Source organism: Ambystoma mexicanum, chromosome 13 (genome assembly GCF_040938575.1).
Source record: "Ambystoma mexicanum isolate Mex_15411 chromosome 13, UKY_AmexF1_1, whole genome shotgun sequence".
Classification (NCBI taxonomy): domain Eukaryota; kingdom Metazoa; phylum Chordata; class Amphibia; order Caudata; family Ambystomatidae; genus Ambystoma; species Ambystoma mexicanum.
Genome location: NC_090938.1, coordinates 516,012,223 through 516,040,028, shown reverse-complemented (window position 1 = coordinate 516,040,028; position 27,806 = coordinate 516,012,223).

The following is a 27,806-nucleotide window of genomic DNA, read 5'->3' as shown; positions in this document are numbered from 1 at the left end:
AGTCCACGGAATTGCCTCGTCTGTATTTCCATCATCCGTGTAGCACTGCCAGAGATCATGATGCAAGCGAACAATTAAAGGGAAACAATTATTATACTCCGATAAGTGTTTCCAGCTTCTTTTCATTAAAATCAGATAAAAGCGAAAATGCTTCCATCATTCAAAGAGGCACGCTGGCCTCAATTATTATCGTGTCTTTATTAAAGCTGAAAACCCCAACCTGTGTAACTTCCCTATGGTGTAAGTCCTAACCAATCCACTGCGTTCTTAGTGTTCACATCTTAAAAAAGAATGTTGCAAACATGGCTACAGCATCCATTCCATTTTTGAGACAGTAGTCAAGTGGTGGTTTTAGCTTTGTATTCTGTGAATTGTAGTCCTGGGTGTATAATGGGGTTGACATTGTACACAATGAGAAGATAACTTAAGAGAAGTTGAAATAGAACCATGTTGTCAGTGGTTGGCTTTGAGATTTGACACATACCATAGGAGAGTGGTTTATAGAGAATCGGTGGGAATAAACACACCAGACAATCTCATCATGTTCAGTGCGGTAGGCGAAGATTAGTAGGGAGAATATTAAAGGATAATGGCATGTTACGCATGATGTCAGGTTGATGATGTCATACGCATGAGGGATGTTGAAACTCACGCTCGGGATTGTACTGTATTATAGTCGTCATTTATATAGTGCCTTTTCCCATTTGCATAGTCTCAATGCGCTTTGGGGTGGGAACGCCCTCAACTGTCTGAAATCCAGGTATGGGAAAAGTTCAAAGAGAGGACTTAAGAGAAGACATTTGGCTGACATTAGGACTAAGGAGGTCTGGCTAGGCTCCAGTAAACAGCTCAAGAGATCAGGTTCGAAGCAGTTGGTGAGCATGTGCAAGTGGATTTAGGTCACCTGTCCTAAGCCCCACCCACAAGTCAATCACTTTAAACTGTTGGCACTTTCCTGTTTTCCTGCCCGTTTTACCTACTTTAACAGCCCTCCATCCTCTTTCCTTAGCAGTTGCTGAGCAGATGCATGTGAATCTTGGTCCCCTGGTCTAAGCCCTGCCCACCTGCCAATCTCCTTAAATGTTGGTGCCTTCCTGTTTTCCTGCCCATTTTTCCTACTTAAGCAGCCCTCTAGCCTCTTTCCTTTGCAGTTGTTGAGCAGGTGCAAGTGGGTCTAGGTCATCTAGCCTAAGCCCCACCCACCTTTCTAGCCCTGCCTCTTCCTTAAGGTTCTTAACTCTTACATCAAGGGCGTCTCTCCCCCGGGCATCGGAAACGAGGGTAGACGAAGAAAAGGGCAATTCCTGTTTGGATGTGTTCGGATCGGGAGGACCTAGGGTCTGAACCCCTGCTCAGACAGCAGACATATGTTTTCTCTCTCTGTCCCCACAGGCCATCCCCACCATCACCAGGGAACTCCAATATCCATGACATCACCCCTCCTCTAAGGGATGGACTTTGCAATGCAGCAACCCCAACCACATCAGCCTCAAGCCCATCAACACCCCCTCTCCGTCCACAACACCGTCCACAACACCCCCTCTCATCAACCCGCTACCCAACCCTGCCATACCACACTCCATCAAAAAATCCACCACCATCAACACCTTCTTCATCGGCAAAATCACCAAGATTCGCTAGAAGACAGACGCCAACTCTGCATCCTCAGATCCACCTGGTGTCCCTCCTCGCAATATCTTCACACCCTGCACAACATTCAAGATGCACTCAACAGAGAACCTGATAGAAACCCAGGCCGCCCTCAAAGCCACATCATATACAGATGACATCCTCCCAGTATCCATCCTCAAGACCCTCCCCACAAAGGTTCTCCTTTCCTACCTGGAGATCATCAACAGCTCCCTAACCGATTGCCCATCTTCCCTTCCTAGGTAAGATCTTCGAGAAAGCGGTAGCCGCACAACTGCAACTACACATTGACACCAACAATCTCCTCCAAACCTACTAATCCAGATTCAGACCCAGATGCAGCACAGAGACAGCAACCATAAAAGTGGTCGACAATGCCCTCAACATTCTTGACGACGGCCACCCCTGCCTCCTGGTTCTACTCTATCTCTCGGCCGCTCTCAACACAGTCAACCACCAGGCACTTACAAACACCCTACATCGGTGCATGAGTATCAGCAACCTTGTCCTACGCTGGTTCGATCCTACCTCGCCAACCGAAAGCAGCTTGTTCAGATGGACTCCTCTAGATCGCCAATGCTACTTGTCACCTGTGGAGTCCCGCAGGGTTCCATCCTCTACCCAGTGATCTTCAATCTATACATCGAGCCGCTGGGAGACCTCCTAGCCACACACAACATCCACATCCAACAATATGCTGATGACACACAACTATTTCTCAAGATCGACTCCATCAAGGACATTCATATGCTCAAAGGTTCAATGTCATTTCATCACGGGATGTCTTTTTGCAGAGGTTTTTATCGCTAATTTTTTAATGAAAAAATCTATCAATTTTTTATTTTTTATTTTTGCTATTCTCAAACACCAACACCCCACATTTATATATTTGTCTAACCCCTATAAAAATTAAACGTTTTTTTGTTAAAAAAATCGTGGTAATAACCCCCGCGGAAAAACATCCCACGATGAAAGGATGTTGTACCTGCTCAAAACCTGCCTCTCACTGATCCAGTCTTGGATGTCCAGTGCATACTTGAAGTTCAACTCCTCCAAGACCGAATTCCTACTCCTCGGGAAGTACACTGAACACCCAGACATAAAGACCTGGCTATCAACCATGAACTCTGAGGGCTTCACACCCGAGCTCACCCCCTGCACCAAACACCTCTCCTTCAAGACACACATAGCTAACAAAATTCAGACAGCTTGGTTTCAGCTCTCCCTCCTGCAAAAAGTCAAGCTTTTCATCCCTCCAGACAGCTTTAGGCCCACCATTCAAGCACTGGTCCTGTTGGGGCAATGCACACTTTGAAGGCCTCCCGTCATCCTCCCTTGTGCCCCTGATAAGTGTCCTACACATGGCTCAAGGGTCTATGCAGATACAACCACATCACCTGGGCCCACATCGACCTTCACTGGCTCCGACTGCAGACACGAATAACCTTCAAGTCTTGTTGCATCATCTATAAGGCAGTTGGCCTCAAGTCACCTAGCTACCTTGTGGAGAAACTCTGCATCTCCGGCGGACAGCCTCCACCAGAATCCAGGACACACGCAGACTTGAAATCCACTGCTGCAAAATGGAAAGGACCAGAAAACAAGTCATCTCTGCCTACGCCCAAAGGCTATGCAACCTTCTCCCCGTCAGACTTGCCCCATGTTCCTACAAATCAGAAATGAACTCAAGACCCACCTGTTCAAGGAGTCTCTCCTCCTAAACACCTGGCCATCACATCGCTCCTTGTGCCACCTGACTCACTAGACGCCGCCCGCCTCTCTCCTCCCCACTACCCAGTACAGCTGTACCCCTCCTCTGTTCCCCTCTGTATTCTACACCCGCTGTATATCTGTTCTGTTGTTACCACTGAAATTCTCTCCATTTTGCATCTGTAATTTTGTACACCCCTGTAAAGCGCTCCGTTATGTATCTGTATTGAGTCCACAACACGGAAGTTGATGCTCGTCAACGTCTGCTCAGCTATCCCCCATGCAGCAGACATCACCAACCTCATCACTACACATGACTTTGATGCCATCTTTATCACAGAGACCTGGCTGACACCCACCTCCACCCACCCTAAACATCATTGTCCCCGACAGCTACAGCATCCAGCACAGAGACCGGCCAAACAAGACAGGCGGAGGCCTTGCAGTCATACACAAGGCCTTGTGGCCCAGCACCAGACGTGAAGTCAACAACATTGGCTCCTTCATAAATACTCTGTGGAAAAGTAAAAAAGTTCAGCCATTCTCCCCATTGCTCCATTCACTTGGCCAATCTCAACAATGCAACCATTTTTACAATGAAAGTTAACATAACTCTTGCAGTTATACACAGCTTTAAGACAGACTCTAGAACATCTGTTTTTTAAATTGATTTTTCAAATTTATGAATTCATGATTTTTCTTTTGTATCCAATTCCAGGGGCATAAGGTGGTTATCTAGAACATTGAAATACTTTTTTTTTTACAACTGGTTCCTTCTCAAAACTCATCATTACAGAGTTGAACTTGTCACACTCTGCAGTGGTAGGTATCAAAGCAACACAAGGAATGTTCTCCTGTTGCAGATTCAACATGACATCAGGTCCACTGCAATCCATCTGAAAAATGTTAGAAATCAGTCTACGTTTCAAGACTGTTTTCACATGATCATCAAGGAATCCAACAGAAATGTGTTTAGCATTTCTGCATACTCAGAATCTAAAAGTGTGCTGCATATTAAAAGTAAATTCCTGTATTCAAGGTAATTCCAGATTAACATTACCAACACCCCTGATAGTATTTTGGTTAGCCTTTGATAGAAGAATCTTGAAGACGGGTTGACCTGGTTGATTTTTACAGTCTTGAGTTAACTGTAGCAAATCTCAACAAAGAACAACATGTTTGCCTTCAAAATAAACATCGCAGGTAGTCCTCAGATCTCTTGCATTCACAACTGTATGCAAGCTAGCTTCAAGTTAGACACCATTCTCACAATCAATACATTTACTTGTTTCATACTTCATTTGCTGCATTTGATGCAAGTTTACAATATTCAAGTTTAGTAACATGGTCCACTGCTAGCATGAACAATCAATGTAGAGTAGAACCAGCTATAATGAATGCTTCTAGACCTGTGCGAGCAGTCCCAATACATGACAGAGAACAATCAGTCACGTGCTGTATCATTGCCTTGAACAAAGGAATCAGACATTATTTTCCAGTGCCAGCCTGTCCACTCACATACATCAATCAATGGTTGTAGTGGATACAGGAACATTAATTTGTGTCATGTTTTTTAGACCATGCACAAACCTATCATTTATCTTATCATAAATGTCTTTCTGCTCTTTCTTTAGGATACTCATGAGAGTCTCCACATTTGTATGTGGACCTTTTATTTGTTGCATTGAACTTTCAACTTACTAAATGGCAAACACAATATCTGTTTGAATAATGACATCTCCTAACACGTTTTGCCTCCCTTTAAGAGAATCTTGACTACCCTCTGGTGTATCCATTGCCAATTCAGATGACAATAGTTTTTGCCGTATATCTTTAGCAGTAATTGTAAGTAATATCCAAACTTTGTGTATGTGATATTTTCTTTCTTGGCAATAAATGCCTCTACAAAAGTTTGAAAATTTCCAAGTAGGCCTTGGTTCAAATAACTGCAAAAGACTAACATAAAACAATTCTGTTTCCTCTGCAGTTTGGCAAGACAGTTTTATGTGGTTAATGAGACTTACCTTTTCATGTCCCTCCAAGCAAGCAGGGCAGCCACACACTTTAAACATCCACTTCCACATTATGGTATGAGTAGCCTTGTGCTACTTCATTCAGGGGCTAGGTTCCCCAAATGTGAAGACCTATTTGAATAATAGGTATCAATTAAATTTGCTTTCAAATGTCTGTACTATAAGATACTCTTTTGGCTAACTGTTCAATTTCACTCATAGGCTAATTGCAGGACCAAGACTTAGCTAAAATATGTTGCTGCTACGGCCATGCAGAGGTGAACTAGTAAGTCGATCTGCAACTTTGTGGGATCCACACTCTCTGTGTGAGAGGATTTGTATTCCAAAGCTTAGTAGTTTCTGACTAAGGCATTTGTCTGCTGATAAGGCAGCCCACACCTCTTCTGCATTGCTCTTTTCACCTTTTGTCAAGTATGCTGTAGCATAGCTAGCAACAGCCTTTGTGTTATCAGCAATATACTGTCCATCAGTACTGGTAATTCCAAAGCTGAGCAATAACAGGAGGTAATCATTTACACATTGAGATTCCTTATCCCTTTTTAGGTGATAGATATTCTTAGGCAATGTGTCAGTAACTTGATGTCAAATAGATGTGAAAACACTGTGTGCTCAATCAACTGGATAAACAGGCCTAGGAAATCCAAATCTGCACTTGGTAGTGTACTTTTATTTACCTTAAAATGTTCTTTGTCAGTACTTTCCACACTTGTGCATTTGACATCTTTCCACCTTGTTCTGTAAATCTGCATTGACATGCTCAGCAGGCATAGAGCAAGTGACGTATTTGTAAATACATTCCATTACAGAACTATCATTTTCTTTACCAAACTGTGGAGCATCTTAAACCCACAAAAGGATATGTACATGTGGAGCTCCATGAGCTGGACACTCTTTCCTCCAAAAGTAATTGTCCACAGTGCCTTGTGGGCCATTTTCTTTATTACATATAAAATGCATTATTGCTAAGGATCGGTGAACATTTTGAAATCTATCACCTGTATGATTTGTAGGAAAAACAGAATAGCACAAGGTTGAAAATTCACTTTCATAGTGTAAGTGAAAAATAAATTCAATATTGGTAAAGAATCTGGAATCCTCAGAATGCATACGTGTACTATGGTATTCAGAGCAGGACATAGTAACTTTGCATTTGTCCAATCTGCCACCTTTTGCTGTGGGAAAAAACATAGGGAAAGATTGAGCTTCTAGATGTTTTTCCCATCCAATGACTGGTGCACCTTTTGTTTGTTTCATTTGATAGAATTCCAGACTATCACCCATCATGTCTCGCCAGTATACAAGATGGATAGTGTGATGTTCATAGAAACTGTTCCCTTTGACAACTGTTATTCACTGAAATTGACCTTCGTTGTATTTTTCTGGAAATGCAACATCAAGGATGGACAAGTTTGGTATTTTCAGACTTTCTTTATACAGTTCAATGTGGGTGACTAGATACTGTAAATCTCCTTTTACCATTGTAATATCTATACGCTTTTGCCATACTTGCTTATATCAAAGAAAACAAAGGAGCATGAATATCATGTTTCACACCCAAAGTATTGCTGTTTTCTTTTAAGTTTCGAGGTAAATACACAACGTTACCTTTCACACCTTGCACTAAGGCCTTTTTTGGGAGTTGCAATGTCTTTGTTTGAAGTCCAACAATAACCTGAAAAAGGATTAACAGTTTGCAATGCAATAATCTCAAACATGTTCACATTTTGACGAACAACAGGAAAGTCTGGCACAACCATGTTGTTTAATATGCTTCATGAAGGAATCTTTCCTCTTTTGAAAACACTGAAACAGTATTTGCGCACAAATAGCTGATCACTTGTAGTGAAGCTCTCTTCTACAAACAAATACAGATAATGTTCTTTCCCAACACCATGTGCACGGTCTCCTTCTTTGTCTTCCATGTAATGTTTTTGAACTTTTTTGTAAAATATGCATCAACAGGACACCAACATGCACTCTGTTCTTTCACTTGAAGAATAATTCAAAAGTGCCATTCTTTGATCATACTTCTGACAAATAAAATCCTTTAAAAGCATTTGATCAACATATCCACTACCCACACATTTTTTTTCTAGATACAAATCATATTTGAAATGAGAGGTTTGTACCACCTGTGAGAAACCTGGGGATATTCTCACTTCTATTCCTCATGGGTTTTCTGCACAGGTGGCCAGGGAAAGGCCATCCATTTTGGAACCCGACTCTGGGGGTGGACATGCAAGGGAGGATCACCTGGGTGGAGGGTATGTGAGGAGTGGGAATGGGAAGCCTTTAGGTGAGACATGGTATCCCCTTTTCCTATGACTATTCAACTCAACCCTTCCCCCACCTTTATGGGGTATTTTGACTCAACTCCCCTGACTTCCTCATGTATGACTGTTAGGAAGTACTGGGACGAAGAAGAGGCAACTAGGAGGAATGAGGACTAGGTGCTTCTAGCACTCTGGTACTGGGACGATGAAGATGCCTGCTGAGAGTAGTGGAGGTCAGACATGTCCCCTACTGATGGTCAGGCAGTACTAATTGTACAACAGCACCTTAAGACTGTTAAGCGGCTAGAGGTGTATAAAAAGTCCAATCTAGCTGCAGGAGGAGGCAGAGTAGCTGAAGGTGAACCAAGAGAGGCCGTGGCATGGAGGGAGCAGCAGCAGAGAGGCCCGGGAGTGCAGCAGGAAGCTGTGTGCATGCAGCACGTTAACGGTTCATGGGAGTACAAGCAGAGCGCGGAGGCACTGTGGGACCGAGCACACATTCAATGGGGAGCCATGCCTGGAGGCTGCCCCTTGTCATGGTGTTTGCAGTGCTCATTCTCCTGCAATTGAAAAGCAACCAAGGAGTGTCTGCAGGCTGGAGGATGGAGCCCTGAAGTTGAGGGCCCAAGGCCGGGAAGTTTGCGCTGCAGGAGCACTGCAAGAATGCAACCAGCAGTCTGCGCACTACCAGCTACCTGAGGAGAGGGCAGGAGCCCCTCCTCCTCCTCGCATCAGAAGTCGGAGCGGGGATCGAGGCACGCGGACGCACGGCCTCCAGTCCATCTCATCCCTTCACACGATTCCTTCGCCCTGGTAAGGCCCTTGCCCTTATCCACCTTGGCCTACGCAAAGCACATTTGCTGCACTCTCCACAGAGCGGGGGAGCGCATAAATTGCCCGCCTGACCATCTTTGCCTGACCCTGCGATGCCGGGCGCGACGCGGCACCATAACGAGGCTGGCGCCTCGTTGCTAAGCTACTGCTGTATTTAGCAGTGGCCATATCCGCCGGCAGGCGGAAACGCCGGCGGCCGCCTACGAAGGCCCGTACTAAGGCCCCTGTTTGCCCCCTGTTCGCACAATGGAGCATCAAGGAGCAGAAGAAGCCCCCTGCGCCTACTATGGCCACCTCTACCCTCCTACCCATGAGCTCGGCAATGCAACATATCCCTAGTAAGACATTGCATAAGGTTGTGCCTTATGGTCGCCTACAGACCACATTGATTATTGATTAGTGTGTTGTGCCTTATGGTCGCCTACAGACCACATTGATTAGTGTGTTGTGCCTCTGGTCACTAACTAACCACACCTGCTACCCTGTGTACTAGCAACACCCACATCATGTATTGGTGCTTATCAACCCTCCTCCACTTACTGTATACATACAGCAGATATTGGACTAGCCAACCCAACCCTCATCCAAACCAAGACTCCTACACTAGCTCATTTATGGGAACTACCACCCCTTCCTTGTGGCTCAGCACCATGACACCTCCGATTCCGTACCTGGATGATCCAGCACTTTGGATACGCCACTTCACTACTAGACCAACACCTAACCAACCTTGTACAACTGCTATGAGAAACACCAGATTGAACTCAAGAACCAGCCCACCCTCCTCTCCTGTCTCTCGCCAGCCCTCCAGGCATACCTGCCATGATATCATCAACACCTACCCCTGCACAATTCTCAGTAGAAACTTGAGGCTTGGTTCTCGCTTGCGCCTCGTATCACAGTACCCACTCGCTGCAACAATTAATACAGCCACTGGCACTAGCTACCACGATTCGCGCCCCACCACACCTCTAGCCTACAATCCCTCTAACGACAGCATACAGGCTCACCACGCTACCTCAGTTGCTACTACCCAACCTAGCCTACCTTGTGCCTTATCAATCAGGAACCACAAATTAGCATCTAGATGCACACATTGGTCTTACCACACTACCAGCCCTGCATCAGGCAACACCTGCAGCTCCAGCCCTCACAAACCACAACACCTTTTTACTCCTACCTCGAATACTCAACAAGACAACGTTACCACGGTCCCTAAGCTTAAAGGTGCTCTTATAAACGCACGTTCTATCCAAGCTCACGCCCTTGATATTGCTGATCTCATTGTCTCAGACAACCTGGACCTACTTGCAGTCACGGAAACTTGGCTGCACGCAGCCTCTGGACCCTCTCTGACACTCGCTATCCCTGACAACTACACCATAATCAGGTGCGACAGAGATACCAACCAAACTAAGGGCGGCGGCTTAGCCGTCATATTCAAGAATACGCTTAACATCAGAATTGCGGACAGCCTTCAGTTACACTCAGCTGAATCGCTTTCTCTCAAACTATCTATCTCGCCCAATCACACAGCCACTGTTCACCTAATTTACAGGCCTCCCGGACCCACATCTACCTTCGTTGAAGACATCTCCTCTATTCTAGCATCCAGTGCGAAGCCTAGTTCCCAAATCATCATCCTCGGTGACTTCAACCTGGGTTACTTGGACAAGAATGACACCAAAGCCTCAGATCTTGCAAATGTCCTGACTGATTTCGGCTTCACACAACATGTCACAGAGCCCACCCACATCAAAGGTCGTACTCTTGACTGGATTGCCGACATGAACTGTGCCCTTAATGATATTACCGTTTCCCCCTGCGCTTGTTCTGACCACCATCTTATTTCGTTCTCTATTAACACTAGCCCTCCTGAGGACACACAAAACCTCGCACCGCCCACGCGCACACGGAATAAAAAAGACATCACTGTGGAGAAACTCTTACCACTCATCCTCCCATTATTGCACGCAGCTTCAGAGTCCTGCACTGACCCCACAGCATTAGTAGACACTTATAATCGTGTTATGCTAAAAGCCCTTAATACTATCGCCCCTATCAAACTGCGTAAACAAAAACCACGGACCCACTTGAACTCTTGGTTCACTCCGCAACTACGTGACCTACGCAAAGAAAAAAGAAAAGCAGAGGCCTCATGGAAAAGTATCCCCTCCCTGGCCAACAAAAATAATCTTACGCTAGCTACCCTGGCCTATAAAGAAGCCATCCTTGCTGCCAAAAAGGAAGCTTATAATAAAAGAATCACCCAAGCCCGCTCTAACACTAAGGAACTGTTTAAGATACTTAAGGAACTGGAGTCCCCTATCGCTCCTCTCAATAAGTGTACCCCTGACACTGATTGGTGTACAAACATCCAAAAAGCTTTACTAGACAAAATCACCACTCTCCAAACTAAAATCAAAGCAAAAAAAAACTACCTCTCAAGTTCAACGAGCACCACCCTGAATTATAAAATACAAGCACTCAAACACAACTTCAAACCATTCAGCTTCTCTCCCCTCTCCATCAAGGAAGTAGAAATCATTATATCTAAACTAAAACCTTCCAATTGCCAAGGTGATGCATGCCCCGCTGTCATCATTAAGGAAGCCGCACCCAAGCTCGCCCCATTTATTACCTCCTTCATAAATGCCTCCTTTGAATCAAGCACCGTACCTGACAACCTTAAGGATGCCTGGGTCATACCATTAATTAAAAAAGCCAATCTTGACCCCAGCAACCCTTCAAACTACAGGCCCATCACCACTGTGCCTTTCCTGCTTAAAATCCTTGACCGCGCAGCCTATCTCCAAATCCAGGAGTATCTCGAACGCAACAATCTACTAGGGCTGAGACAATCTGGTTTCCGTCCCAGGCATGGCACTGAGACAGCTTTACTGGACCTGAAAACCCAAATCGAGGACCTGAAAGACAAGGGCAAATTGGCACTCCTGCTCCTCCTTGATCTCTCAGCTGCCTTCGACCTGGTTGACCACCAAATTCTCTGTCATCATCTCAAAATCGCCGCCCACTTCTCGGAAGCAGCCACTTCTTGGATCAGTTCATTCCTTGCCAACAGAACCATGAGGGTCTTCTCTCCACTAGCAGCGGCTAACCCCTCCCACGTCCCCTGTGGAGTCCCACAAGGATCCTGTGTATCTCCCACCCTTTACAATGTGTTTACTAAACCACTCTTTGATATCCTTGATTATCTGGGTGTCTCCTACACTAATTATGCGGATGACACCCAGATACTCATCCCTATCACTGGTGATTTTGTAACCGACTCAAAATCTCTTAATACGGTCTACTCCGTCATCCAGGCCTGGATGGCCAATCATGGGCTCTGCCTTAACGACGAAAAAACAGAGTTAATCACCCTGGGCTCCCAAACTAAACTCGCGAAACTTGACGCCAACTACAATTCCTTCACTATTGACGGGATTGACATCAAAGTGGCCAATGTCACCAAAACTCTAGGAATCTACCTTGATTCTACCCTGTCCCTCACACGACAAACCAATGCAGTTGTCTCTGCATCGTCCTACACCTGCAAATTGATTACAGCCTGCAGGCCATTCCTGACTCCAGACAATTGTCTGACCCTCGCGAGAACCCTCATCTTATCCAAAATAGACTATTGCAATGCCCTATACCTTGGGACGAGCCAAAGAAATCTGGACAAACTACAGGTCACACAAAACAACGCCATTAGGGCAGCATTCAACATACCTAGACGGAATCATATAGCCACTATCAGACGCAACATCCAGTGGTCACCTATCTTGCACCGCATATCACTCAAATCACTTGTGCTCACACACAAGGCACAGAACAATGCAGCTCCAGCCTACTTAATATCACGTTTCTCGCATCACACAGCCACCAGACCCTTGAGAGCTGCCCAGGTGCACACTTTGGACATCCCGAGCTTCAAATTACGCTCGGCAGGAGGGTCAAGTTTTCCGGTCCTTGCTGCCAAGCTCTGGAACTCACTCCCCAATGCACTAAGGAACATTCCGCTTTGCCACGTATTCAAAACCAAAGCTAAACTTTGGTTACGGGAACAAGACATCTTGTAAATTTGTAACTGCTCACAGCGCGTACCCTTCTACTGTAACCTTGGGTACTGCTACTTTGTTGTTATTATCTATGTCATTTTCACCCGTTATGTTATACTGTATCATTGTCATTTTCACCGTTCATGTTATACTGTATCACTACCTATGTAACTGTTAACCTCTTCTCCTGGAACCTGTAACTTCTCCTCTGCAACTTGTAACTGCCTACTAAACATGCGCCCGCAAGCCTCCGGGCAAGGTGCGCAATACAAATAAATAAATACAAATACAAATACAAACCAGTGTGTTTCTAAATGAAAGTAAACCCGGCGTGCAAGTATTTTAAGTTCCCCTGAGGATTACTATGCATCAGAATGGTCGTGTGCAGAAGGCACGTTGCCGAAGATCCTCATTGATCTTTCAACTACTAAGTATACATTGTATGGGAGTGGTTGCGTACATGAAAGGTACGTTATACAAAGTCTGTGAGTGCTGTATACATTACAAAGGCAACGTTCACAAGCTTATAACAAGGAAACTAACCGAATGACACTGTCATTAATAGTAAGAAATATCTTCGAGTGCTGGCTACATTATAAAAGCCCCATACAAAGACTTATAACATCAAGATGAAATCAATGAAACCTTTGCTAATAACTCCATATATCTTTGTGTGAAAACCATACTGATTACCTTTTTGTGAATGCAACTTACTGGTGACCTTTCTAAGCACAACATTTGTAGTAACTTTTTGGTGAATGAAACTTCCAAATTAACCTTACAAGCGCAACTTCTATTTGAACTTACAAGTGAACTTTAAAGAGAAGTCTAACAACCATAAAGGAATCTAATCCAAGTAAACCAATGATACTTTGAGCTCCAGAGTGACTGGAACTTTGGAGACAAACTCTAATTACTGTTTCAACTACAAGTTACTGCCAAATGATATTGTTATACCAAGACGAACGACATCCAGAGGCGTTGCGCGGACCTTTAAGAAAGCTGGAAAATATCTTTATATATTGGAAGCAAATCTTGGGGAATGGAACTGTGAGGTTTAATGTGATTTTGTGGTTGAAACTGTGCTTTGGATCCTGGGGAGGGAGCTGAAGGAAAGCTGGAACAGTACATGGCTCTCAACCTTTTTTTTAACACTGTTCTCTTCATTGCTGAGATCCCTATACACTGTACAGATTAGTTGTGGGCGCAAGTATAGGTTTTGGACATAGACAGATTTCTAAGTTAAACTTTTGGACTTTGACTTTCCTTAGTTTTGGTTTGGTAGGGAAATCCCACCATAGGAAAGGGCAAGAGATGAGTTTTTCCATCCTGACTTTTAAGTTAATAAATTTGTATTGTTTATTCAGAATTTGGTGTCTGTGTCTTACCCCAAGAAGCCTTCAAACACCTCAAGTGTAGAAACTGAAGTTTCTACAGTTCCAGTAGACAACATCTTATTTAAAGATGCAAGTTCCATACATGTGTGTTCCACAGTTTAAGAAGAAAATACCTTATTTTGTTATGATGTGTAGCCAGCGTACATATGTGGTGAAACTGACTATCAGGTTATTCATCTGGCTAAATCCCTGCAACTAATTAAATATCCCTGTGTATTGTGCCTCGTTCTCCCTCAGTGGGGTCAGTCCAGCCCTAGAATGCGCTGATGTGATGCCTACAAAGGGGATGTCAAGGTCCTTACCCTGTCCTCTCTCACTACTTTCCCATCTCTAAAAGTTAGTGCACACTTCTTGGGGGTCGATTGTTAACTTTATTTTCATTGCCTCCAGTCTGTATGTCTTATTAATAGCAATTATTCGATCCACCCGATCGAATAGTGGTTAAAAAAGATTGTGGCAGTGATAATCTCTTTTCACTGTCTATAATAAAAGATGGTATCTCTTAGCTGAGCCCATTCTTTTTCTTAAAGTGGGTATCAGGGTTTGGGTCATCACTCCGAAGCCTCTCAAATGTGTCGACCGGTTTCAGCGGCTCTACTAGGTTTCCGCTTTCTTCAGGACATATAAGGCAATACTACATTATATATGAATCATAAAATAACTATTTCATCTTGTATTTCCACGTAATGGATTTTTGAAGGATCTCTCCGGGTTTTCAACAGGCGTAATGGGTTCTTGTTCTGGGTTTTCTGGGTTCTGCACTTGATGTGGGTTTTCTCTCAAATTTTGCTTTTTCACATACTTGCTCTTTAAAAAGTGTTACCAACCTACTCTCAATCCAGTTTTGTACAGAACATGAAACGCCAACCTCAACATTTTCAGAAATACAAACTTTACTTCCCTGCAACTTCTTTTCCTTTCTTATGAAGCATCTAGTCCATTTCTTTGAAGGCATTTTTGTTGTAGACTAGATAAAAAAGCAGAGCAACTTAAGCACTGAAACAAACCTATACACATATTAATCATTAAATATACAATTAGTGTAGTAAAGATAGTAAAATAAAACTCATTACCCAACAGAATAAAAGGAATATAAATACTAGTGAATGGGTATAGCCTAAGAGCTACTATCAGCCAGCCATGCTCACCAGATAATGTTACAATTTGATACACAAATTAGTACTCTATTCGAGATGCCTTCCATTTTAGTTTGGGCTATTAATTGATTATTCAGTGTCAACTATAAGCCAAAATAAATGCATTGAAGAACAGGTAGGAAGGATGTGGCATGTGAGAAGGGACACACAACTGGTGTGTTGTTTGGTCATTCACCCACCCCTTCATGGTCCATGGCAATAATAATCTCTATAAACATTCACACCCACTACTTGCCTCTCCCCGTTCAAAATGCATCTTCCTGGGATGTCTTTCACCTCCCACTTTCAGACATTAACATTAACCATTAGCATGCCAGTTTTTTTTTTATCTAGCCAGTCTGCAGAGTTGATGATTTAATTGCTGCTCTATAAAGTTACTGTTGTAATAGAAATGCTATACTCAAGTTTACTTTAGCCACTTGATTTAAATCTCTTACATACACTAAAACAGCCAACACTTTTACCTACATGTACTAGATAGGCATTTGCCAAGTACTGCCATCATATGCTCAGATAATCTCCCCTTTATCAGCGGTTGCCATCTTGTGGCCAGTCACTACCTTTATATCAGTGCCTAACAAATGCCTATATCATATTACACAAAATCCCAAATTGTTGGCTTTGAGAATCATTGTCTGATTAGCCACACACCCTGTGCTTACTATGCAACCCCAAGATATAGGGGCTGATTCATGGAAATTGTGCGCCGAAAAACGGGGATTTGTGCGCCATTCTGCCCCTAAATCCCCATTTGTTAAACAGGGATTTGCGGGCAGAATGGCACACAAATCCCTGTTTTTCGTCGCGCACAAATTCCATGAATCAGCCCCATAGTCTTTGAAGAAAGATTTAAGGAAGTGAGTTGATGTTGGAACACTGCAGAAGTTTTCCATAAGCAGACATGGCAGAGAACAGGAAATGACAACAACAAAGAATATTTTCCTGGTACATCCCCACAATCAATAAAAAATAAATTTAAAAAACGATTACAGGAATCCTTAAGTGTCTAAAAAACGCTAGGTTACTCAGTCAGTTTTCAACCACATGTACAGTCACCTGACTAGTTAACAATTCTTATACATATTCCATGGACTGGAAATAAAACCTACATCAGTTGTAGGAAATGCACTTTAATGCCTACCTGTCACAATACATTGCATTATGATGTATGCAAATGGTTGTATACGAATTGATCGTTTTACAGCTGCTCGGATGACAATTGACCTTTTCACAATTGACCGAATTGTGAAGGTCAATTGTACCATATATGTGGGGGGAACCCCCCACAACCCCCCACCCAACACCAAACCCCCCAAAACCCATATATATATATATATATATATATATATATATATATATATATATATATATATTCAGTCAATTGTGAAAAGGTCAATTGTGACCCTTTAAATTCGGTCAATTGTTCATTCGAACAATTGTACACGACCAATTTGGGTAATACCTATGCAAATACCTTCTTTGAATGCACACATACGCAAACAGTAACCTATCACAACGTTTGTAGCTTCATAGACATGAAACTGAGAGTACCCATATCGTGCAAGCACAATATTCACTCTAGCCCAGAGGTCATCAAACTGTGGGGCATGGGCACATTCCTGGGGTGGGGGAGCATGAGACCCCAGCCTGAAAAGGTAAAACAAAGCAAAACATATTTTGTATTTAAAACATATATTTTTTTAGGGACACGGGAGGAAAACAAGCAGGTCAGATGGGAGCCCTGGGAAGGTGCAGCACACCCATGGCATCAACCCAGTGGCCCTCTCACCCATTATGGAGGAGCCTAGGAGCCAGCCTAGTGAAACTATGAATGCTCCCTCAGCTGCTTTTTCCAGCTGAGGGAGTGCTCCTGGGCTGGCTGAACTGTCAAAGGGAAACTGTTTCCCATTGACAGTTCAGTTCCCCAGCCTCACATGCTCAATGAGCCATGCAAGTCTCAGGGCGCTTTGCCAGCCTTGCATAGCTTATTGAAACTGCTGACAGGGGAACTGCAAGTCTGTATGTGCGAGGGGGAGCTCCTGCGCATCCTCCCACATACAGACAGGGCAGGCTGGAGCAGGACATTTCAGCACCCACACTCAGGTCCTGCACGCATGGGCAGGAACAAGGAAGCTTTTGCTTCCTGATTCCTTTTCATGATGCAGGAGCTGGAGAACTGGGGAGGAAACTTCAGGATGTCCAGTAAGAAATACCTGTTTGGCTTTTTTCCAATGTTTTTCAAAAGTATGCTCTAGAATGCAACTTTTTGACTCATTACTTTAAATAAAGTTCCAAGGGGGAAAACCCAGCCCAAACCCCCACTAGGGTGAGTTGCAGTGGCATATCTGGGAGAAATAAGTATACCCTTCCACTTAAATAATTCACCAGCCGCCACTGGCCCTGGGACTGTGCTGGTAGCGGGTGGGGTGAGCCCAGAAACTGTGGTGGGAGCAGGAAGGGGAGAGCCCAGTGTCTGTGGTGGGGTGAGGAAAGCCCAGGGACTGGGTGAGGAGCGGGATGAGGGAGCCCAGACACTCTGATGGGAGCAGGTGGGGGAGCTGAGGCACTATACTGGGAGGTGGGTGTGGAGACAGCACACAATAGTTCACAATGATTTGTACTTAATGTCTATTTGGCTTTTTGGGAGGTCTGGCCTGCCCACATTTTGCTCAGGGGGGGCAGGTCAAGAAAGCTTGAAGACCACTACTCTAGACAGTTAAAAAAAGAGGATGAATTGAACAAACTGAAGAATATTTTGTGGAAAATAAATGACAGTGACAACATGGAGTGATTAGAAAGGAATTACTTGACACCGTCTAAAAACTAATTCTAAAACAGCCAATTGAAAGCTATACTTTGCCCATAAAAATATGTATGATACAGAGTGTATTTCTAGTCATGTTTCAGACAGCTATGTGGCTGACCACTCTTCTTCACATGTAAAGACAAATATAATTTCACAAATTACATAATATGCTACCTGCCATTAAAATAACCCATGCATACCCCATATTCTACAAGTTGGGCAGAAGTAAAATGACTAAAAAGGATGTATCCTTTCAAGTAACCTCATTGTGAAGCACTTCAGAGGACCATGCTGAACAATCTGAAATAATATTACCGAAATCAGTGAACAATAGTGTCAAAATACAGTATAGACAATTTATAATCAGTCAAAACATAGTCCTAAATATAATGCTTTTCGCAGAGATGGAGTACATCTTACTTATGCCGGCAATCAGATTTATCTGCGAAATATATAAAATGCATTGCAACCTTTTTCTGGAACTACAGCATTCCATTTTGCAGCAGGTGTTGACCATTTGAAGTTTTCAAAATACAAAAAAAACACCACAAAAAGGCTCTCTTCAGAGCCACCACTTGCTCTAGGCGAAAAGTGCAATGGTTGTGACAGGGCAGTACCGCAAAGAATTTAGAGGTCCAGGGTGTCCCCGAACATTTCGAACACCAAGAAAGTGCTCAACAAATTCCAAAATGTATGCAGATCGCCAGGGACATAGGGTGGGACATGTGCAAGGCTGAACTTTAACAGGAAAATACCTTAGATTGCTGAGAAAAACACGTTTTAGGTGTCCGGGGGCCGGACAGTGTTCGTTACGCTTAGCGCGGGTACGGTCACACGATGACTTCGAGGACACGTTGGCGAATGGGACGGCTGTCCGTAGGACATCAAATGTGCGGGGTCAGGTCTACGCATGCGTGCGGGTGTTCTACGGACAGTGTTCCAGTCCCCGAACTAATTAAAAGTGCGACACACGTGCGGCGGACAGTTGCGGACAGGCACAATGTTCATAGTGTGCTATGCATGAGCGTGGGTGTTCTATGGACAGTGTTCAGGACCCCGAACAAAATAAAAATGTGCGTCAGAACTTTGCGGACAGGCGGACGGGCCATGTGTTCTGCTGACATCTTTATTCTGGTTACAGACAATGCGAACAGGGAAAATGTTCTTAGGACACTTTATTTTGCATAGCTACAAACATGCGGACGTCTTTAGTGTTCTGCGGACACCCCCGTTTTGACTATGGCCAATTCGAACAGGTATAGTGTCCTTAGTCATCCCCATTTTGGTTAATTACGGACAAGCAGGCATCTTGTGTGTCCTAAGAACACCACCATTTTGATTGCCAACTATACAAACAGATATAGTGTCCTTGGGACACCCCCATTTTGGTTAATTACGGACAGGTGGACATCTTGTGTGTTCTAAGGAAACCTCCATTTTGATTGTCAACAATATGAACAGGTATAGTGTCCTTAGGGCACCCTCATTTTGGTTAATTGAGGATATACCAGACAGTCGCACTGTCCGCGGACACCCTACTGCCTTTTTTTTAAAAATGAGACACAGAGGAATATACTACCAACACACTTCATATTTTATTATTGTATAAAAGTATAAAAATTACAAAAGAGTGGGGGAAGCAGAAACTGAAACAAATATAGGGGAATTAGGGGTTTAGACATGATGGATGCATGGGAGGAAGGGATGGAAGTCTCGTTGTAACATTTTTCTTGCTCAGGAGATTTTAGGGATAGTTGGCTGGAACATGGAGAGGGGGAACAGGTACATTCGGGACAGTGGGCCTCATTACGAGTTTGGAGGCAGCCATGCCCTTAATAAGGGCATGGCTGCCTCCAAACTGAGGTCCGGGTCCGGGTTCCCTGAATGGGGAAATACCGGGCCATTCCGACTTTGGAGGGCTCCGTATTTCCCTATTCAGGGAACCCAGACCCGGACCATTCCTATTCCCATTCGAGCCCCCATAGGGCACAATGGGAATGGGGAGCAGGCTAACAACGATCCCATTAATGATGGCCCGTTGTTAGCATGCTCGTCCCCTCTCGGGACCTGCAAAGGACGTCTGGCAAAACCAGACGTCCAGAGTGGGTCCCGCGAGGGGACCTCGTAATAGGGCGGTACGAGATAAATGGCTCCGGCACTTATACTGGGGCTGTTAACCCATTACCCGCCCTTCTCGTAATGAGGCCCAGTGATATTTCATTTTGTCTTTTATATGGTCCTGCACACATTTTCTTATAAGAATAACATTTTTCATTAACATATCCTTTTTTAGCCCCGTTCGCTGCAGAGGATTTTCTAACGTCTCTCTTGGTATATTATTTTTAATGTCTGTATGGTCTGTTAGAAAAAAAAAATGTTAAGTACACATTAAGTAATGGTTATTAATTGGCTTATATAGAGAAATGTAATGTATACCATTAGTATCACTGTCTTCACTCATTTCATCCCTAGGAACATTTTCTTCCAGCCATTGCAAAGTCCTGGACATTTCTGTGTAAAAAAAATAATATTAATTTTAGTGTACCTAATACAGAAAGTTTACAAATATATCCAATAAATGTAGTGTACTCACTAGTTTCTTGCTAAGTTTTGCTGTTACTGCTGCGTAGATGTCCTGTTGATTTTTGCTGCACAATTTTTGTGAGGTAATTCTGTTGGAGGCATATTTATTGTGTGTTTTGGTATATTCCACTATGTTGCATATGCTATGTCATTGGACTGTTAGTGTCTTACATACACAGTTTCACTTCTTATTTATTATTGAATGTAATTATTAATGTGCTGCTTTTTGAACATGTTTAGTGTTTTTTTGGATGATATAACAATGTAAGATACCCCCTGAGTTTTTGGATAGTGTAGACGTTGTCTGAGTCCGTCTGTGAACAGGCGCATGTTCCGCGGATATCAGACGCTTTAGCGCAGGTGGGTGGTTCAGTATGGTTCTATGTTATATGTATATAAACTAAGGGCATCCTACTAAATATTTGTCAAATTTACATTATCTATATATGTAGATTCAGTGAAAAAACTTTGTCACAGGAACGTTATGGTTAAGTTGCATTAACACAAACCTATGAAATTCAATGAAAAAACTTTGTTAAAGGGATGTTATGGTTAAGTTGCACTACTAAAAACCTATGAAATTCAGTAAAAAAAACGTTGTGAAAAGGACGTTATGGTTACAAGTAAAATCGAAAAACCCCTGAAATTCACCAGTTATGGTAAGCTAAGCAACCATAACTCGCGCCACCACCGTGCACTGCTAAGACTTACACCCAGGACATCAAAGATGACATCACAATTATCATTGATGACATCACTAATGACATCACATGTCTAGCCCCTTCTTTTTTGTTCACTGCCATATCTAGGCCAGGTGGTTTTATTTACTGACAGTCAGAAACTTAACATTCAAAAGGTATTACATTTATAGATGTTGCTATTCTCACATGTTCTTACACTACTTTCCTTAGAATTTAATCGCATCTTATGATGTACGTATATAGGGGAAGAAGCAGGCCTGAAACACAGCAATCATTTTTGTGCGTGAATACAATCATGTAGGTTATACACAGATGCTAGTGATACTGCCTCTTGTTTGCTTACTTTACTCTCCATATATAAGCCCCATATTTGTATGCATTGTAGTCTATTTATGTTTTGTGTGTTTTAGTCGAAATATGTAGTAAGTGATGCATTATTAGCTACTTAGTACATGTTTCACAGTACAGAAAAGTCTGATACAGAAGCATTCACCGTTTCATTATATAACTTTTGAAAATTACAAATATTGCACCTCTATGGTGTATGCTGCAGCCAATACCTACATTATGAGTAGGTTCCTGTACTAGAAAGAACACTGCAATGGAATGTTGCCTGCTTAGTTTAAAAAACCAATAGGAAGAATCCATTTATATTAGAGGAACACAGAACAAAGGTGAATACAAATCTCAAGCTCATACAAAAACCTCTGAAAAATAAAGAAGGTCAGATTTATAGATCTGGGTTCCAACTAGACAAAGGTGACCCTATGGAAGCTCCGGTTTAGGTACATTAATTAAGGCAACCAAATAAAGCAAATCTCTGGTTATATCTTTATAATGAAATATTTTATAACAAACTCACATATACCGAAAGTTTTACAACAAACATAACGCATTTTTCCCCCACACCCTTTCCCACCCCTGAAAACCAACACCAACCGTTTCCCCACAAGATTGAACCCTTTATCCCACCCCCACATACAATTTCCTTATGTTTTGTTGTCGTAATACTTTCGGTATATGTGCATGTCTACATACAATATTCGTTATAGAAACTGGATCCCCAAATCTCTCTACAGCTTAAACAGCCCCTAAAGCAATTACAAAATGCCCCACTGCTGCAACAGAGCTTTAAAAGGGGTACTCTGGCATGGCCGAGCATCTGACTGACACCAGAGCCCCTCCCTTGTAAGCATCATCATCGGCTCTCTCTGGCAGGATGCACATTTCGCTCTAGCCCGACCTAAACATCAATATACTATTAATACACGCTTTACATGCCTGAATTTTCCAGACCATGATCAGTGTATCTGTATGTGTTAGTCTACTGAGAATGAGAGAGGATGGCGGCGCAGAGACAATGGTGGGAGTACAGGCATATTGCTTGCTGCGCAGTAAAAGTATAGTGCCCATACGTCCCCGTTTACTGATGGATCACAACAAAACAAATAACACACCCATTATGTATTATCGCATGAAACCCCCAGGGCTCATAGCCTATGAAAATCGGGGACTCAATGATTAGTCCCTGGGACGTCTGTCTAAGGGGTATAGGGGAGAAAGGGAGACTTTTTTTCATGGAAAACAGGCGTGTTTTTTTATATAAATTCTGCTCAAACTATTTCAAGCAAACATTCTGTTTACACACGTTTTTGGTGACAGGGTATAAGCTGCAAAGCCTTCGAGCGAGGGTCTCCCCTACATCCTACATATTCTGGGGGCTTCCAAATCCCACTGTGAGCTGTGCTCTACAAACACCTACAAGTGACCATAACTGTAGATGGGCTATACACTAAGATGTGCATGGTCCTGTTTCTACATTTGCCCATCACTACCCGCCCCCTACTGGGACAGATACATTTCTGCACTGCTCACAGGATCTAGGCTAGCTGTTCTGAACACTATAGCCCTAATTATTGTTTATTTATAACGCACTTAATACCAACACGCGGTTTCTATGCGTGGGATGGGGATTAGAACCTGCGTTGGTCTGCATTGTCTTGCTTCCAAGACAAAGGCGTTGCCCAACGAGACTAGTAGTCCACAACTGCTGGAGAGCCGCATGTTGCAGAGCGCTGGTTTAACAGGTGTGTGACACATTTAGCTAATATCAGCTTTACATTCATTCTGTGCATTCCCTTCTAATCTCCATTCCCCCTCCCCATTCTGTTCATTTCGTCTTCCATGTACCTTCTTGCCTTCCTTGTTCCTTTTGTCATTCATGCCTTCACAATTTCCTTTTAATTGCACCCTTCGATTCCTTTTAATTTCTTGTTTCCATGTGCCCGCCCTTCCTTCCTTCCTTCCTTCCTTCCTTCCTTCCTTCCTTCCTTCCTTCCTTCCTTCCTTCCTTCCTTCCTTCCTTCCTTCCTTCCTTCCTTCCTTCCTTCCTTCCTTCCTTCCTTCCTTCCTTCCTTCCTTCCTTCCTTCCTTCCTTCCTTCCTTCCTTCCTTCCTTCCTTCCTTCCTTCCTTCCTTCCTTCCTTCCTTCCTTCCTTCCTTCCTTCCTTCCTTCCCTCCCTCCCTCCCTCCCTCCCTCCCTTCCTTCCTTCCTTCCTCCCTTCCTCTTCCCCTAACATTATTTATCATTCCTACCCTTCTCTTTTACCCATGTCTCCTTCATATCCTTCTTTCTACAGTTCCACCTTTATTTTATTTCATCAATGATTCCTTTCTCTGTCTCTCTCTTTCGCTCCGACCTTAATGTCACCCCTCTCCCGTCCCCTCCTCAACCTTTCATTCGGTCCGCCTGCTCCCTCCTCCCCTCCCTGCCTGTATTCTTTCCCTCGCCGCCCCTCTGTGCAGGAGATGTCTGAGAGTGGTTTTCATGAAGATACACGCAGGCCTTCTCCCCTCTGCTCGGATTTAAGAGGAAGCAGGGCACTGAAGTGTCTAATGTAAGCGAGGCGGTTTGTGTCTTCATGCGCTGTCGTTTTTCCAATTGTCTGACTCCTGAATAACAAACTATTTCCCAAGGATGAGTGGCAGTGACGCACACGCCCCTGAGCACAGTGGCAATTCTCTATTATATCCAGTCCACAGCACTGCATGCGTTCCGCACACACAGGCGCAGAGCCTCAATGCCTGACAAAACGCAAGGAAATGGAAACGGCTTCACTTGAATACATATAAAATGTATATAAATACACGAGTATAGTGGCCTCCGAATGAGTCGTCTGATTTCAAGAATGATATTAAATTATTTGGAGCATATGCACACATCTCAAGGCAAAACACGGTAACTTACACAAAGCATAAACTTCATCTACAAGAACGAGCGACAAATCACGTACTTTAAGGCTTGGCGCATAATGTATCCGTTAGTGTAAGGGATTGCAGTGGAATACTCACTAATTCCATTTATTTATTTTTACATTTATAAAGTGCTCACACAGCCCGTGGGCATCCAGGCGCTGTTACAGGAATTGTTTTTTTTTTTCTTCTTAGTTGCGTAATTGTTTATTTTTTTTCTTTGTCTTAGTTACGTATTTATAATGCGCTTAAACACCCAGAGGTTTCTAAGCGCGGACCGAACCTGTGTTGCTTCGTGTCGTCTTGCTTCCAAGACGCGCACGCTGCCGCTGAGCTATCCTCCCGGGATTTGACTCATTTTAGAAAGATCTAAGGGGCTAGATTCTCGAACGTGCTTCTGTTACAAAGAAAGGGGGATGTGCTAGTGCTTCCTTGTCATTTGCACCAGAACAACTTGCCTTTGCTGTTGGCACTCTTGTTCAGAGGAGAATTGCCAGCATTTCCATGCTGGACTGCCCCAGGGCAAGACAAAGACTGATATGTTATGGATATTTTTCCTCTGTGAAAGAGATAGTGTGCTAAAGAATCTGGGTAAGACTCTCAACACCGTGAGGCAGAGGGACTTCCAGGACCCCTCTTGTTTTTGCATAATTTAAGTAACTTTGGGTCTCAGTTACTAGGGTAATCCAGACGTGGACCCCTTGCTCACTGCTCTTAGAGAGGCACAGCTCCAGCCTACTAATGAGGTCTAGCCAGACGGGAAACACCTGTCTGGGGTTGCTGTTGGTACCTTGTTCAGAGGTGTTACATCAGAGGTGTTACATCCAGACTCCCAATATGGTCCTACCTTTGCTCTCCGACATGTGACAAACGCAAACGCCTTCCCAATGTTCGGCGACACTTTGCCAACCATTCAATAACTGCCCAATCTGTAGGAACTACATTGGCCAACCCCAAGATGGCTGCCACACCAGCCGTACGTCTTACGCAAAGGAAGGAGGGGCTTGCCACTGCTCAAACAAATACGGAGAACAATGCTGGCTCCTCATGTTGCAACTTTGTTTCATTCTAAATGCTTGTTGCTATACGCTCTTCCCTCTCTGGTGCCTTTGGAGCGCTGCTCACTCTGTTGCTGTTCCACCTTTTCTACCGCTCCTCTTACCTACCTCCTGGGTATTTCTCTGCAGCATACAGTCCTTGGGAAGCACTGCCTTCTCTCTATCTAGTTTATCCTTAGACTCAGCATACTGGTTCCCCTGCGAGTACCACTAGACCTCTGTTGCTCCTCTTCTCATCAGTCCGGACTTTCAGCTACTCCAGCATCTCATCAGGGATTTTTCCCCATCAGCAGGGTTTTTTCTCCTCGGATGATCGGCCTCTCTGGCGACTGGTTCACCCTGTTTCACTTTAGGGAGTACTGGCAGCCAGAGAGGATCGTCTCTACTTGCACAGCACCAAAAGCAAGAACACCAGCAAAACACAGGTGAGAATTGCCCTTGTAATTTGGTGTTGGACTGCCCCAGGGCAGGACCAAGACTGATATGTTATGGATATGCTCATCTGTGAAAGAGATAGTGAGCTAAAGAATCTGGGTAAGACTCTCAAAACTGGGACGAATGGCCGGCAGAGGGACTCCCAGGAACCCCTCGTTCTTTCAATTCACAATGGACAGCACCCCTGTCGGGCCCACTGCTCTCCTCGCTCTACCCCCCCCGACCCCCTCATCTTCATATTTTGACTACTTTTGATTTTTTGTTTTTACAAATTCTGATTTGTGTTTTTTAAAGGGATTTTTGTGGGATTTTTAACAATAGCAAAATCGCAAAATCGCTCCATACGAGGTCTGACTATTGTGAAATGGAACAAGATATGTATGGTATTGCATGTGATATGCTTTACAAGTGCAACAACAAAGATAACACAGGGAGATTTAGGAACAAGCCAGTTTTGGTGACAGGCTAGGAGGAACTGTGGAAAGTCAGTGTACGCGCCTCAGCTTCTTATCTCACATGAGAAAATGAATGTGATGTAGGTCTAAAATGTTATCTGGCAGAGTTGTATGACGAGTTTATGCCTCTGAAATATTGCTAGCGATCAATTAATGCTAGATGTGCCTAAATCAGCGTTTACATTTCTTTGCTCCTATATAATTAATTTTGTTAGATGAAAATGACGTTTCTTAAAAATTGCAACAGAACATTCTATTATTAGTGGGTTAATGTGCCGGTGCGACGATTATTTACGTGCAACGTGCAGCTAGAGCTCAACTGCAGGTTCTTAATACACTGAGCTATTCCCATGATTCACTGGCTTTCAAAGCCTGAAACACAGCTTTTAGGACTATGTTAACAGCTACTTTAAAGACTAATAACATTTTCAGGAATTAAATGATCAGTGTCGTCTATTGATCCAGCAAGATGGGCAATGGTTTAATGCACATCTTGTTAAAATCTGAAGAGCAGGACAGTCCCTGGATCCTTGTCAGAAAGAGCTCAGTATTTCATCTTTCCTAGGTCAAAATATGTATGATATATCATTTAGTGAAATGTCATTTTCAGCCCTCATTATAATTATGTATTATAATAATGCAGATTGCTTTAAAAAAAAAACGCAAATAAAAAAAACCCGCAAACACGGGTACATTCAATACAATCTGCAAGCGTGAGTGTTTTTCTCTCCCCTTGCAATTGTACTATGGTATTAAATCTATCAATGGGGCGTGCCAAGAGGGCGGACCTTCTAAAGAAAAATGTGGGTATGGCTTCAAGTACGGTTTTTGGTTCATGCAAAGGTAGCATCCGCGGGCAGCAATAAAAAAGTGGCCCACAGTTGCAAATGGGAATTCATTGCTTTAGTGACAGACTGCTTGAGTAGAACCCAAGGGGATGTTTTTGATAAACCCTGATGGAAATTGTGCATTTTAACGAATATTTATTCAGCAACACTGGTCAAAACTACTAGCCGCATAGTGAAGTAACTTATCAAACTGGCCCACATGGGCCAAAAATCTGCCCCACTTTGACCCAAAAAACTGGCCCTCACCAACATTTTGCATTTCTCTTTAGGGGATTGCCTATAGGCCAGTCTGAGCCTGCATCCGTTCTTCAAATCCTCGCGCAACAACCAACACTCATAGGAAACTGCTGTGCATTATGTGAAGGGACACTTTTGTCAAATCGGGCCCAGCATTATTTGTGCGTGTCCGTTTCAGTGTAATTTGGGGGCTATCCACAACGTCAGGCCGGGACAGCCCAAGCAACAGTAAGGAGTGGCGCCTAGAGATCAAGTGGTCAGGGTGCACGACTGCAAGGCCTGACGTGTGGGGGAAGGGACAGCTAGGATGGTGG